An 11,500-nucleotide genomic window follows, 5' to 3' on the forward strand; every position below is an offset into this window, starting at 1 on the left:
AGAGGGACCGATGGTTGTTGCCAGCCGCCACGGCGGTGATTGTGGATGTCGGACAGAGGTGGCTGGATGGTAGTATGGTGGTTTAGGGGTTGGGACGGGGTTGTGGTAAACGAACAAGAGAAGAGAAGGAATGGAGGTGGGTAGGGCGCTGATAAAGAGGATTTATGCCAATTCGGAATTTAGATAAAATAGAACTTCTTCCGTTGTAAGTATAGTCTGAACCGGCAATGGATACTCTCAATCAAATGTTAGTTCAATACAAAATAACCGAGAGTAGTTCAACCTCGGGTCGTTCTCCTTAGGAACGCAATTGAGGTGTTACTTCCTTGGTTGTTACAGCCAAAAAGGGGTTTTCAAGTGAGAAATCAAAGATTAAAAGAACCAAGAAATCAAAGAACTAAGTAATGAGCAAAATTGTAATTGATGCATAAAAGGGGCCTTGACTCGGGAGGGAAGATCCAAGGAATCCTATCATCGTCCTAACCATGACTATGGCAATTATGAGAGTTCTTATAGGATCTAGTGCATTAGTGCTGGTATGATCGCACCTATTAAAGTGGCGCACACAATTATCATAAGCATGGGGTGCGGCAGAGAATAACTCGATCCGTGAACCCTTGTGGGGACCGCGGGTACCTACGAAAGATCAGGCCATTGAGGATCGCTTTAAGGTATCCTTCTCGGGATAGAATCGTTTAAAGAAAGAGGGTCAGTACGACGTAAAAAAAAAAAAGAGGTGCAATACGAGGACTTCCCAAGAGGTCACCCATCCTAGTACTACTCTCACCCAAGCACACTTAATTATGGAGTTCTGACGGAATCTGATGCATTAGTGCTGGTATGATCGCACCTATCAAAGTGTGCGCTCACAATTATTATAAGCATGGGGCGCCACATAGAGTAACTCGAGCCGCGAAGTCTTGCGGGTACCGTGGGATCCTGCGGAAGATCAGGCTATTGAGAATCACTTTAAGGTATCCTTCTCGGGATAGAATCGTTTAAAGAAAGAGGGTTAGTATGACGTAAAAAAAAGAGAGGTGCAACACGAGGACTTCTGAGGAGGTCACCCATCCTAGTACTACTCTCGCCCAAGCACACTTAACTGCAGAGTTCTGATGGGATCCGGTGCATTAGTGCTGATATGATCGCACCTATTAAAGTGTGCGCACACAATTATCATAAGCATAGGGCGCGACATAGAGTAACTCGAGCCGCGAAGCCTTGTGGGGACCGCGAGAGCCTGCGCAAGATCAGGCCATTGAGGATCACTTTATGGTATCCTTCTCGGGATAGAATCGTTTAAAGAAAGAGGGCCAGTATGACGTACAAAAAAGAAAGGTGCAACACGAGGACTTCCATGCACGCTTAACTACGGAGTTCTAATGGGATCTGGTGCATTAGTGCTGGTATGATCGCACCTATTAAAGTGTGTGCAGACAATTATTATAAGCATGGGGCGCGACATAGAGTAACTCGAGCCGCAAAATCTTACGGGTACCGAGGGATCATGCGGAAGATCAGGCCATTGAGAATCAGTTTAAGGTATCCTTCTCGGGATAGAATCATTTAAAGAAAGAGGGTCAGTACGACGTAAAAAAAAGACGTGAAACACGAGGACTTCCGAGGAGATCACCCGTCCAAGTACTACTCTTGCCCAAGCACGCTTAACTGCAGATATCTGATGGGATCCGGTGCATTAGTGCTGGTATGATCGCACCTATTAAGGTGTGCGCACAGAATTATCATAAGCATGGGGCGCGAAATAGAGTAACTCTAGCCGTGAAGCCTTGCGGGTACCGTGGGAACCTGCGAAAGATCAGGCCATTGAGAATCGCTTTAAGGTATCCTTCTGGGGATAGAATCGTTTAAAGAAAGAAAAGAGGTGCAACACGAGAACTTCCCAAGTGGGCACCCATCCTAGTTCTACTTTCACCCAAGCACGCTTAACTGGAGAGTTCTGATGGGATCCGGTGCATTAGTGCGGGTATGATAGCACCTGTTAAAGCGTGCGCACACAGTTATCATAAGAATGGGGCGCGGCATAGAGTAACTCGAGCCGCAAAGCCTTGGCGGTACTGTGGGATTATGCGGAAGATCAGGCCATTGAGAATTACTTTAAGGTATCCTTCTCGGGATAGAATCGTTTAAAAAAAGAGGGTCAGTACGACGTAAAAAAAAGAGAGGTGCAACACGAGTACTTTTGAGGAGGTCACCCATCCTAGTTCTACTCTCGCCCAAGCACGCTTCACTGCAGAGTTCTGACGGGATCCGGTGCATTAGTACTGGTATGATCGCACCTATTAAAGTGTGCGCACACAATTATCATAAGCATAGGGCGCGACATAGAGTAACTCGAGCCGCGAAGCCTTGCGAGGACCGCGGGAGCCTGTGCAAGATCAGGCCATTGAGGATCACTTTATGGTATCCTTCTCGGGATAGAATCGTTTAAAGAAAGAGGGCCAGTACGACGTAAAAAAAAAGAGGTGCAACACGAGGACTTTCCAGGAGATCACCCATCCTAGTATTACTCTCGCCAAAGCACGCTTAACTGCAGAGTTCTAATGGGATCCGGTGTATTAGTACTGGTATGATCGCACCTATTAAAGTGTGCAAACACAATTATCATAAGCATGGGGCGCGGCATAGTGTAAGCTGAGCCGCGAAGTCTTGCGGGGACCGTGAGAACCTGCGGAAGATCAGGTCATTAAGGATCACTTTAAGGTATCCTTCTAGGGATAGAATCGTTTAAAGAAAGAGGGTCAGTACGGCGTAAAAAAAAAGAGGTGCAACACGATGACTTCCCTAGAGGTCACCCATCTTGGTAGTACTCTCACCCAAGCACGCTTGACTACGGAGTTCTGGTGGGATCCGGTGCATTAATGCTGGTATGATCGCACTTATTAAAGTGTGTGCAGACAATTATTTTAAGCATGGGGCGCGACATAGAGTAATTGGAGCCGCACAGCCTTACGGGTACCGTGGGATCCTGCGGAAGATCAGGCCATTGAGAATCACTTTAAGGTATGCTTCTCGGGATATAACCGTTTAAAGAAAGAGGGTCAGTACGATGTAAAAAAAAGACGTGCAACACGAAGACTTCCGAGGAGGTCACCCATCGTAGTACTACTCTCACCCAAGCACGCTTAACTGCAGATTTCTGATGGGATCCGGTGCATTAGTACTGGTATGATCGCACATATTAAAGTGTGCAAACACAATTATCATAAGCATGGGGCGCGAAATAGAGTAACTCTAGCTGTGAAGCCTTGCGGGTACCGTGGGAACCTACGAAAGATTAGGCCATTATGAATCGCTTTAAGGTATCCTTCTCGGGATAGAATCGTTTAAAAAAAGAGTGTCAGTACGACGTAAAAAAAAAGATGTGCAACACGAGAACTTCCAGGAGGACACCCATCCTAGTACTACTTTCGACCAAGCACGCTTAACTGCAGAGTTTTGATGGGATCTGGTGGATTAGTGCCAGTATGATCGCATCTATTAAAGTGTGCGCACACAATTAACATAAGCATAGGGCACGACATAGAGTAACTCGATCCGCAAAGCCTTGTGGGGACCACGGAAGCATGCGGAAGATCAGGCCATTAAGGATCGCTTTAAGGTATCCTTCTCATGATAGAATCGTTTCAGGAAAGAGGGTCAGTACGACGTAAAAAAAAAAAAAAAAGAGAGGTGCAACACGAGGACTTCCCAGGAGGTCTACCATCCTAGTAATACTCTCGCCTAAGCACGCTTAATTGTGGAGTTATGATGGGATCCGGTACATTAGTGCTGGTATGATCGCACCTATTAAAGTGTGCGCACATAATTATCATATGCATGGGGCGCAGCATAGAGTAACTCGAGCCGCGAAGCCTTGCGGGGATCGCGGGAACCTGCGGATGATCAAGCCGTTGAGGATTGCTTTAAGGTATCTTTCTCGGGATAGAATCGTTTAAAAAAAGATTGTCAGTACGTCGTAAAAAAAAGAGGTGCAACACGAGGACTTCCCAAGAGGTCACCCATCCTAGTACTACTCTCACCCAAGAATGCTTAACTGTGGAGTTCTGATGGGATCCGATGCAATAATGCTGGTATGATCGCACCTATTAAAGTGTGCGCAGACAATTATCATAAGCAAAGGACGCGACATAGAGTAACTTGAGCCGCGAAGCCTTGCGGGTACCATGGGATCCTGCGGAAGATCAGGCCATTGAGAATCACTTTATGGTATCCTTCTCGGGATAGAATCGTTTAAAGAAAGAGGGTCAGTACAACGTAAAAAAAATGACGTGCAACACGAGGACTTCCGAGAAGGTCACCCATCCTAATACTACTCTCGCCTAAGCACGTTTAGCTGTAGAGTTCTGATAGGATCCGGTGCATTAGTGCTATTATGATCGCACCTATTGAAGTGTGCGCACACAATTTTCATAAGCATAGGGCATGGCATATAGTAACTCGAGCCGCGAAGCCTTGCGGGGACCACGGGAGCCTGTACAAGATCAGGCCATTGAATATCGCTTTAACGTATCCTTCTCGGGATAGAATCGTTTAAAGAAAGAGGGTTAGTACGACGTAAAAAAAAAGAGGTGCAACACGAGGATTTCGCACGAGGTCACCCATCCTAGTACTACTATCACCAAAGCACGCTTAACTACGGAGTTCAGATGGGATCCGTTGCATTATTGCTGGTTTAATCGCACCTATTAAAGTATGCGCACACAATTATCATAAGCATGGGGTGCGACATAGAGTAACTCGAGCTGCGAAGCTTTGCGGGTACCATGGGATCCTGTGGAAGATCATGCCATTGAGAACCGGTGAGAACCGGTTTAAGGTATCTTTCTCGGGATAGAATCACTTAAAGAAACATCGTCAGTATCACGTAAAAATAAAAGACGTGCAACATGAGGCCTTTCGAGGAGGTGACCCATCCTAGTACTACTCTTGCCCAAGCACGCTTAACTATAGAGTTCTAATGGGATCTGATGCATTAGTGCTGGTATGATCGCACCTATTAAAGTGTGCGCACACAATTATCATAAGCATAGGATGCGACATAGAGTAACTCGAGCTGCGAAGCCTTGGGGGGACCACGGGAGCCTGCGCAAGATCAGGCCAATGAGGATCGCTTTAAGATATCTTTCTCGGGATAGAATCGTTTAAAGAAAGAAGGTCAGTACGACGTAAAAAAAAAGAGGTGCAACACGAGGACTTCCCAGGAGGTCACCCATTCTGGTACTACTCTCGCACAAGCACGCTTAATTGTGGAGTTCTGATGGGATTCGGTGCATTAGTGCTGGTATGATCGCACCTATTTAAATGTATGCACACAATTACCAAAAGCATAGGGCACGAGATAGAGTCACTCGAGCCGCGAAGCCGTGCGGGTACCATGGGATCCTGCGGAAGATTAGGCCATTGAGGATCACTTTAAGGTTTCCTTCTCAGGATAGAATCGTTTAAAGAAAGAGGGTCAGTACGATGTAAAAGAAAAGAGAGGTGCAATACGAGGACTTCCGAGTAGGTCACCCATCCTAGTACTACTCTCGCCCAAGCACGCTTAACTACAGAGTTCTGATGGGATCCGATGCATTAGTGCTGGTATGATCGCACCAATTAAAGTGTGCGCACATAATTACGATAAGCATAGGGCACGTCATAGAGTAACTCGATCCGCGAAGCCTTGCTAGGACCACGGGAGCCTGTGCAAGATCAGGACATTGAGGATCACTTTAGGGTATCTATCTCGCGATAGAATCGTTTAAAGAAAGAGGGTTAGTACGACGTAAAAAAAAAGAGAGGTGCAACACGGGACTTCCCAGGAGGTCACCCATCCTAGTACTACTATCGCCCAAGCACGCTTAACTACAGAGTTCTGATGGGATCCGGTACATTAGTGCTGGTATGATCGCACCTATTAAAGTGTGCGCACACAATTATCATAAGGATGGGGAGCGGCATAGAGTAACTCGAGCCGCAAAGCCTTGCGGGGACCCCGGGAGCCTGCGGAAGATCAGGCCATTGAGGATTTCCTTAAGGTATCGTTCTCGGGATTGAATCGTTTAAAGAAAGATGGTCAGTACGACGTAAAAAAAAGAGGTGCAACACGAGAACTTCCCACAGGTCACCCATCCTAGTACTACTGTCACCCAAGCACGCTTAACTGCGGAGTTCTGAGGGGATCCAGTGCGTTAGTGCTGGTATGATCGCACCTATTAAAGTGTGCGCGACAGTTATCATAAGCATGGGCCGCGACATAAGTAACTTGAGGCGCGAAGCCCTGCGGGTACCGTGGGATCCTGCGGAAGATCTGGCCATTGAGAATCACTTTAAGGTACCTTCTCGGGATAGAATCATTTAAAAAAAGAGGGTCAGTACGACGTAAAAAAAAAGGCATGCAACACGAGGCCTTCCGAGGAAGTGACCCATCCTAGTACAACTCTTGCCCAAGCACGCTTAACTACAGAGTTCTGATGGGATTTGGTGCGTTAGTGCTGGTATGATCGTACCTATTTAAGTGTGCACACACAATTATCATAAACATAGGGCGTGACATAGAGTAACTCGAGCTACGAAGCCTTGCGGGGACAACAGGAGCCTGCGCAAGATCAGGCCATTGAGGATCGCTTTAAGGTATCCTTCTCAAGATAGAATCGTTTAAAGAAAGAGGGTTAGTATGACGTAAAAAAAAAAAGAGGTGCAACACGAGGACTTCACAAGAGGTCACCCATCCTAGTATTACTCTCACCCAAAAATGCTTAACTGTGGAGTTTTGATGGGATCCGGTGCATTAGTGCTGGTATGATCGCGCTTATTAAACTGTGCGCACATAATAATCATAAGCATGGGGCGCGACATAGAGTAACTAGAGCCACGAAGCCTTGCGGGTACCGTGGGATTCTCCGAAAGATTAGGCCATTGAGAATCGCTTTATGGTAATCTTTTTGGGATAGAATCGTTTAAAGAAAGAGGGTTAGTGTGACGTAAAAAAAAGACGTGCAACACGAGGACATCCGAGGAGGTCACCCATCCAAGTACTACTCTCGCCCAAGCACACTTAACTGCGGAGTTCTAATGGATCCGGTGCATTCGTGCTGGTATGATCACACCTATTAAAGTGTGCGCACACAATTATCATAAGAATGGGGCGCGACATAAAGTAACTCGAGCCACGAATCCTTGCAGGGAACGCAGGAGCCTACGGAAGATCAAGCCATTGAGGATCGCTTTAAGGTAACGTTCTCAGGTTAGAATCGTTTAAAGAAAGAAGGTCAGTACGACATAAAAAAAAAAGAGAGGTGCAATACGAGGACTTCCCAGAAGGTCACCCATCCTAGTACTACTCTCGCCCAAGCACGCATAACTACGGAGTTCTGATGGGATCCGGTGCATTAGTGCTGGTATGATCGCACTTATTAAAGTGTGCACACACAATAATCACAAGCATGGGGAGCGGCATAGAGTAACTCGAGCTGCGAAGCCTGGCGGGGACCGTGGGATCCTGCGAAAGATCAGGCCGTTGATAATCACTTTAAGGCATCCTTCTCGAGATAGAATCGTTTAAAGAAAGATAGTCAGTACGACGTAAAAAAAAAAAGGTGCAACACGAGGACTTCCCAAAAGGTCACCTATCGTAGTACATCTCCTACACAAGCATGCTTAACTACGGAGTTCTGATGGAACGGTGCATTAGTGCTGGTATGATCGCACCTATTTATATGTGCGTACACAATTATCATAAGCATGGGGCGCGACATAGAGTAACTCGAGCCACGAAGCCTTGCGGGGACCGCAAGAGCCTGCGGAAGATCAGGCCATTGAGGAGCGCTTTAAGGTATCCATCTTGGGATAGAATCATTTAAAAAAATAGGGTCAGTACGACGTAAAAAAAAAGGAGGTGTAACACAAGCACTTCCCAGGAGGTCACCCATCCTAGTACAACTCTCACCCAAGCAAGTTTGACTACGGAGTTCTGATGGGATCCAGTGCATTAGTGCTGGTATGATCGCACCTATTAAAGTCTGCGCACACAATTATCATAAGCATGGGGCGCGATATATAGTAACTCGAGCCGCGAAGCCTTGCGGGGACCGCGGGAGCTTGCAGAAGATTAGGCCATTGAGGATCGCTTAAAGGTATCCTTCTCGAGATAGAATCCTTTAAAGAAAGAAGATCAGTACGACGTAAAAAAAAAGGAGGTGCAACACGAGGACTTCCAAGGAGGTCACCCGTTCTAATACTACTCTCGCCCAAGCACGCTTAACTGCGGAGTTCTGATGGGATCCGGTGCATTAGTGCTGGTATGATTGCATCTATTAAAGTGTGCGCACACAATTATCATAAGCATGGGGAGCGCGATAGAGTAACTCGAGCTGCGAAGCCTTGCGGGGACTGCGGGAGCTTGCGGAAGATCAGGCCATTGAGGAACGCCTTAAGGTATCCTTCACGGGATAGAATCATTTCAAGAAAGATGGTTAGTACGATGTAAAAAAAAAAGGTGCAACACGAGGACTTCCCAAGAGGTCACCCGTCCTAGTACTACTATCGCCCAAGCACGTTTAACTGCGGAGTTCTGATGGGATCCGGTGCATTAGTGCTGGTATGATCGCACCTATTAAAGTGTGCGCACAAAATTATCACAAGCATGGGGCACGACATAGAGTAACTCGTGCCGCGAAGCCATGCGGGGACCGTGGGAGCCTGCAAAGATCAGGACATTGAGGATCGCTTTAAGGTATCCTTGTCGGGATAGAATCGTTTAAAGAAAGTGGGTCAGTACAACGTAAAAAGAAAGAGGTGCAAAACGAGGACTTCCCAGGAGGTTGATTGGTGGATAACAATCCAACACCAAAACTCACGGGCAAATGTACCGAGTCGCATCAAGTAGTAATTACTCACATGAGTGAGGTCGATCCCACAGGGATTGAAGGATTGAGCAATATTAGTTAGATGGTTGATTTAGTTAAGCAAACAGTTGATGAGTTGAGTGAATTTTGATAAACAGAAGCTAAATTGAAAGAAACTAAAAAGGAGAGGGAGAATTGACAGTAAATTAAAGAGCAGAAAAAGTGAACGAGCTAAATCTTAAAGTGCAAGTAATGTAAATGACTGAAACTTAGATTGCAAGAAATGTAAATGGCTGAAGCTTAAAGTGCAAGAAATGTAAACTACTGAATATAAATTGCTGTGAAACTTAAATTTCTGAAAGATTAAGGAGATTTGGGGAGTTGGGATTCAACATTAAGCAAGAAAATGTAAAGAGCAATCAAGCAGAGAAGTAGAAAATGAAGTAAAGTGTAGAAGATCTTAAACAGAAAAGGAAAATTTCTTGAAAGAACAAAATAGAAAGTAAACTCTCAATTGTTAAATCCAAAAGAGACATTGAAGATCTCAGGGGATCAATGAGACTAGAAAGTAGATCCAGATTTCAATTCCTTCCTTGATCAAACAGAAGCTAAATTGCAGAAGAAATGTAAATGAAACAGCAAATGAAACTCAAATCCAATTCCTCAATTCTCAGAATTATGCAGAAGAAGAACAAGATGAATTTCAGATCAAGTATTGAAACAGAATTCCTTCAATCTCAATCCAAAATTCAAAACAGAAGCTGGAAGAGGAAAATGAAAACTAGAGAGGAAGACTGAGATCCAATCTCAATTCTTGAGCTCTCAATGAAAACTAATTTTTAAGAAAAATGAAAAATGAGCTAAGAGTAAACTAGAAATAAAAAAAAAAGTCCTCTACAAATCAAACTAACTCCTATTTATACACTTTCTATTTCTTGATCTTCAGAATTTGGAGTGGGCTTTTCAACTTATGAAGAATTGGATCCAATTTGGCCTTTGCTTTAAAAATGGAACAAGGGACACCTCCCAGGGAAGCGCTCAGTTAAATGCAACAACACAGCGATCAATTTGCTTGGTCCCAGGCTCATGCATAGCTCAATTGTTCATGGCGCTACGTTAAGTAATGTAACGTAGCGCCCCTCCTTGTGTCAAGCCCATGTCAACCTTCTTCAAACCAGCCATGTTCATGGTGCCACGTTAAGTGAGTGAACGTTGCGCCCTTTGTGCGCAAGGTGAGGCTCCCTTTTTCGAGCCTTGGTAAGTTCATTTTGCCAATTTCCTTTGTGAAAAGTAGCGCTCAGTTAGTGCTTCTAACGTAGCACCCCTTTTTTGTTTGCCTCGTTCCCCATATCAAGCCCTGGTGGTTGCATTTGTGCCAACAATTCCTTTGTACTAGTGCTTCTCTTGGTTCCCTTATCTGCACAGTTCGATTCCTGGCTCCTTCACTAGCAAATGTTGTGCCTTGATTTTCTTTGGGGAGGCCACGAAAAAGTGAAAACTTTTAACGTAGCGCTCTATCCAATTGAGTGCTACCTTTGTTTTCCTTGGCTCCCTTGAGTACGTAGCGCCATGCCTTTGCTTCCTTGGCCTTGTTGCTTTTGTGTGGAAAACGATCCAACACAAAACTCACCGGCAAGTGTACCGGGTCGCATCAAGTAATAAAAACTCACGGGAGTGAGGTCGATCCCACAGGGATTGAAGGATTGAGCAATTTTAGTTTAGTGGTTGATTTAGTCAAGCGAATCAAGTATTGGTTGAGTGATTTATCTTTAACAGAAACTAAATTACTTGGAATGTAAAGGGAGAGGGGAGAATTGCAGTAAATTAAAGGGCAGGAAAGTAAAAACAGCTGAATCTTAAAGAACAAGAAATTAAATGACTGAAACTTAAAGTGCAAGAAATGTAAATTACAGTAACTTAAAGTGCAAGAAATATAAATTGCTTGAATGGAAAAGGGATTTAAGGATTGGGAATTCAGAATTTTAGCAAGAGAAAGTAAGTTGCAGCAATTAATAAAGCTGAAATTGAATTAGGAATAACTAGAATCCAAACAGAAATGGAAATTAACATGCAGCTGAGGTTCACAGAAGAACCAAAAAGAAAATTGGGATCTCAGGACTCAAGAGACTAGATAGCAAAGTCTAGATCTCAATTACCTTCCCAGATCCAAGTTCACAAAGCAATTAACAAGAAATTGAAGAAGAAGCAGTAAAGGAAATGTAATTAAACTCAATTGTGCAGAAAGATGTTTAAAGAGATTTTGAATGGAGATTGTGACAGAATTTCCTCAATTCTTCACACCCAAAACTCAAAACAAGGAAATTAAAAAGGCCTAAGCAAGAACGAGGAAGAAGAGAGATCAATTCTCCTTCCCAATTCTCTGAAATCTCAGTGAAGTCCCCAAGAGAAGTTCCAAAGTGCAAAAATAAAATTCAAAGCTCTAAGAAAGTGCAAAATTCAAAAGTCAAGTTAAAGTCCTAATTACATCAAACTAGCTCCTATTTATACACTTTCTATCCTTGGATCTTGGGATTTTGGATGGGCTTTTGATTTGATGAAGAAATGAATTTTATTGGATTTTTAATCCAATTTTAGCCCAAAAATAATAGCTTCCAGGAGGCTGCCCTGCCCTTGTGGAGGGCAGGGCAGGA

The 11,500-nt window shown here is 44.5% G+C and overlaps 16 non-coding genes and 10 pseudogenes across 16 annotated transcripts; all 26 read right to left on the reverse strand.

Annotated features, from left to right (window-relative positions):
- Window positions 1-733: 733 nt before the first annotated feature.
- On the reverse strand, window positions 734-852 carry LOC127740035 (5S ribosomal RNA). The gene has a single exon (XR_008000770.1). It is a non-coding gene; the product is annotated as a 5S ribosomal RNA (ribosomal RNA).
- Window positions 853-1,034: 182 nt separating this feature from the next.
- On the reverse strand, window positions 1,035-1,153 carry LOC127740138 (5S ribosomal RNA). Its single transcript, XR_008000819.1, has one exon. It is a non-coding gene; the product is annotated as a 5S ribosomal RNA (ribosomal RNA).
- Window positions 1,154-1,600: 447 nt separating this feature from the next.
- Window positions 1,601-1,719, reverse strand: LOC127740073 (uncharacterized; annotated as a pseudogene).
- A 160-nt stretch (window positions 1,720-1,879) lies between these two features.
- Window positions 1,880-1,998, reverse strand: LOC127740075 (uncharacterized; annotated as a pseudogene).
- A 182-nt stretch (window positions 1,999-2,180) lies between these two features.
- On the reverse strand, window positions 2,181-2,299 carry LOC127740041 (5S ribosomal RNA). The gene has a single exon (XR_008000776.1). It is a non-coding gene; the product is annotated as a 5S ribosomal RNA (ribosomal RNA).
- A 181-nt stretch (window positions 2,300-2,480) lies between these two features.
- Window positions 2,481-2,599, reverse strand: LOC127740021 (5S ribosomal RNA). Its single transcript, XR_008000756.1, has one exon. It is a non-coding gene; the product is annotated as a 5S ribosomal RNA (ribosomal RNA).
- Window positions 2,600-2,780: 181 nt separating this feature from the next.
- LOC127740064 (uncharacterized) lies at window positions 2,781-2,899 on the reverse strand (annotated as a pseudogene).
- A 180-nt stretch (window positions 2,900-3,079) lies between these two features.
- LOC127739980 (5S ribosomal RNA) lies at window positions 3,080-3,198 on the reverse strand. Its single transcript, XR_008000721.1, has one exon. It is a non-coding gene; the product is annotated as a 5S ribosomal RNA (ribosomal RNA).
- A 181-nt stretch (window positions 3,199-3,379) lies between these two features.
- On the reverse strand, window positions 3,380-3,497 carry LOC127740081 (uncharacterized; annotated as a pseudogene).
- Window positions 3,498-3,687: 190 nt separating this feature from the next.
- LOC127740042 (5S ribosomal RNA) lies at window positions 3,688-3,806 on the reverse strand. The gene has a single exon (XR_008000777.1). It is a non-coding gene; the product is annotated as a 5S ribosomal RNA (ribosomal RNA).
- Window positions 3,807-3,986: 180 nt separating this feature from the next.
- LOC127739791 (5S ribosomal RNA) lies at window positions 3,987-4,105 on the reverse strand. The gene has a single exon (XR_008000533.1). It is a non-coding gene; the product is annotated as a 5S ribosomal RNA (ribosomal RNA).
- Window positions 4,106-4,286: 181 nt separating this feature from the next.
- Window positions 4,287-4,405, reverse strand: LOC127740070 (uncharacterized; annotated as a pseudogene).
- A 181-nt stretch (window positions 4,406-4,586) lies between these two features.
- LOC127740076 (uncharacterized) lies at window positions 4,587-4,705 on the reverse strand (annotated as a pseudogene).
- Window positions 4,706-4,897: 192 nt separating this feature from the next.
- On the reverse strand, window positions 4,898-5,016 carry LOC127740077 (uncharacterized; annotated as a pseudogene).
- Window positions 5,017-5,197: 181 nt separating this feature from the next.
- On the reverse strand, window positions 5,198-5,316 carry LOC127740008 (5S ribosomal RNA). The gene has a single exon (XR_008000743.1). It is a non-coding gene; the product is annotated as a 5S ribosomal RNA (ribosomal RNA).
- A 183-nt stretch (window positions 5,317-5,499) lies between these two features.
- LOC127740327 (5S ribosomal RNA) lies at window positions 5,500-5,618 on the reverse strand. Its single transcript, XR_008001006.1, has one exon. It is a non-coding gene; the product is annotated as a 5S ribosomal RNA (ribosomal RNA).
- Window positions 5,619-5,801: 183 nt separating this feature from the next.
- Window positions 5,802-5,919, reverse strand: LOC127740249 (5S ribosomal RNA). The gene has a single exon (XR_008000930.1). It is a non-coding gene; the product is annotated as a 5S ribosomal RNA (ribosomal RNA).
- Window positions 5,920-6,099: 180 nt separating this feature from the next.
- On the reverse strand, window positions 6,100-6,217 carry LOC127740024 (5S ribosomal RNA). Its single transcript, XR_008000759.1, has one exon. It is a non-coding gene; the product is annotated as a 5S ribosomal RNA (ribosomal RNA).
- Window positions 6,218-6,395: 178 nt separating this feature from the next.
- LOC127740088 (uncharacterized) lies at window positions 6,396-6,514 on the reverse strand (annotated as a pseudogene).
- A 183-nt stretch (window positions 6,515-6,697) lies between these two features.
- Window positions 6,698-6,816, reverse strand: LOC127740093 (uncharacterized; annotated as a pseudogene).
- A 180-nt stretch (window positions 6,817-6,996) lies between these two features.
- On the reverse strand, window positions 6,997-7,114 carry LOC127740036 (5S ribosomal RNA). The gene has a single exon (XR_008000771.1). It is a non-coding gene; the product is annotated as a 5S ribosomal RNA (ribosomal RNA).
- Window positions 7,115-7,298: 184 nt separating this feature from the next.
- LOC127740101 (5S ribosomal RNA) lies at window positions 7,299-7,417 on the reverse strand. The gene has a single exon (XR_008000797.1). It is a non-coding gene; the product is annotated as a 5S ribosomal RNA (ribosomal RNA).
- A 181-nt stretch (window positions 7,418-7,598) lies between these two features.
- LOC127740106 (uncharacterized) lies at window positions 7,599-7,715 on the reverse strand (annotated as a pseudogene).
- Window positions 7,716-7,897: 182 nt separating this feature from the next.
- On the reverse strand, window positions 7,898-8,016 carry LOC127740037 (5S ribosomal RNA). The gene has a single exon (XR_008000772.1). It is a non-coding gene; the product is annotated as a 5S ribosomal RNA (ribosomal RNA).
- Window positions 8,017-8,198: 182 nt separating this feature from the next.
- Window positions 8,199-8,317, reverse strand: LOC127740338 (5S ribosomal RNA). Its single transcript, XR_008001017.1, has one exon. It is a non-coding gene; the product is annotated as a 5S ribosomal RNA (ribosomal RNA).
- Window positions 8,318-8,497: 180 nt separating this feature from the next.
- Window positions 8,498-8,616, reverse strand: LOC127740160 (5S ribosomal RNA). Its single transcript, XR_008000841.1, has one exon. It is a non-coding gene; the product is annotated as a 5S ribosomal RNA (ribosomal RNA).
- Between the last annotated feature and the right edge of the window lie 2,884 nt (window positions 8,617-11,500).

Source organism: Arachis duranensis, chromosome 6, assembly GCF_000817695.3.
Source record: "Arachis duranensis cultivar V14167 chromosome 6, aradu.V14167.gnm2.J7QH, whole genome shotgun sequence".
NCBI classification, from domain to species: Eukaryota; Viridiplantae; Streptophyta; class Magnoliopsida; order Fabales; family Fabaceae; genus Arachis; species Arachis duranensis.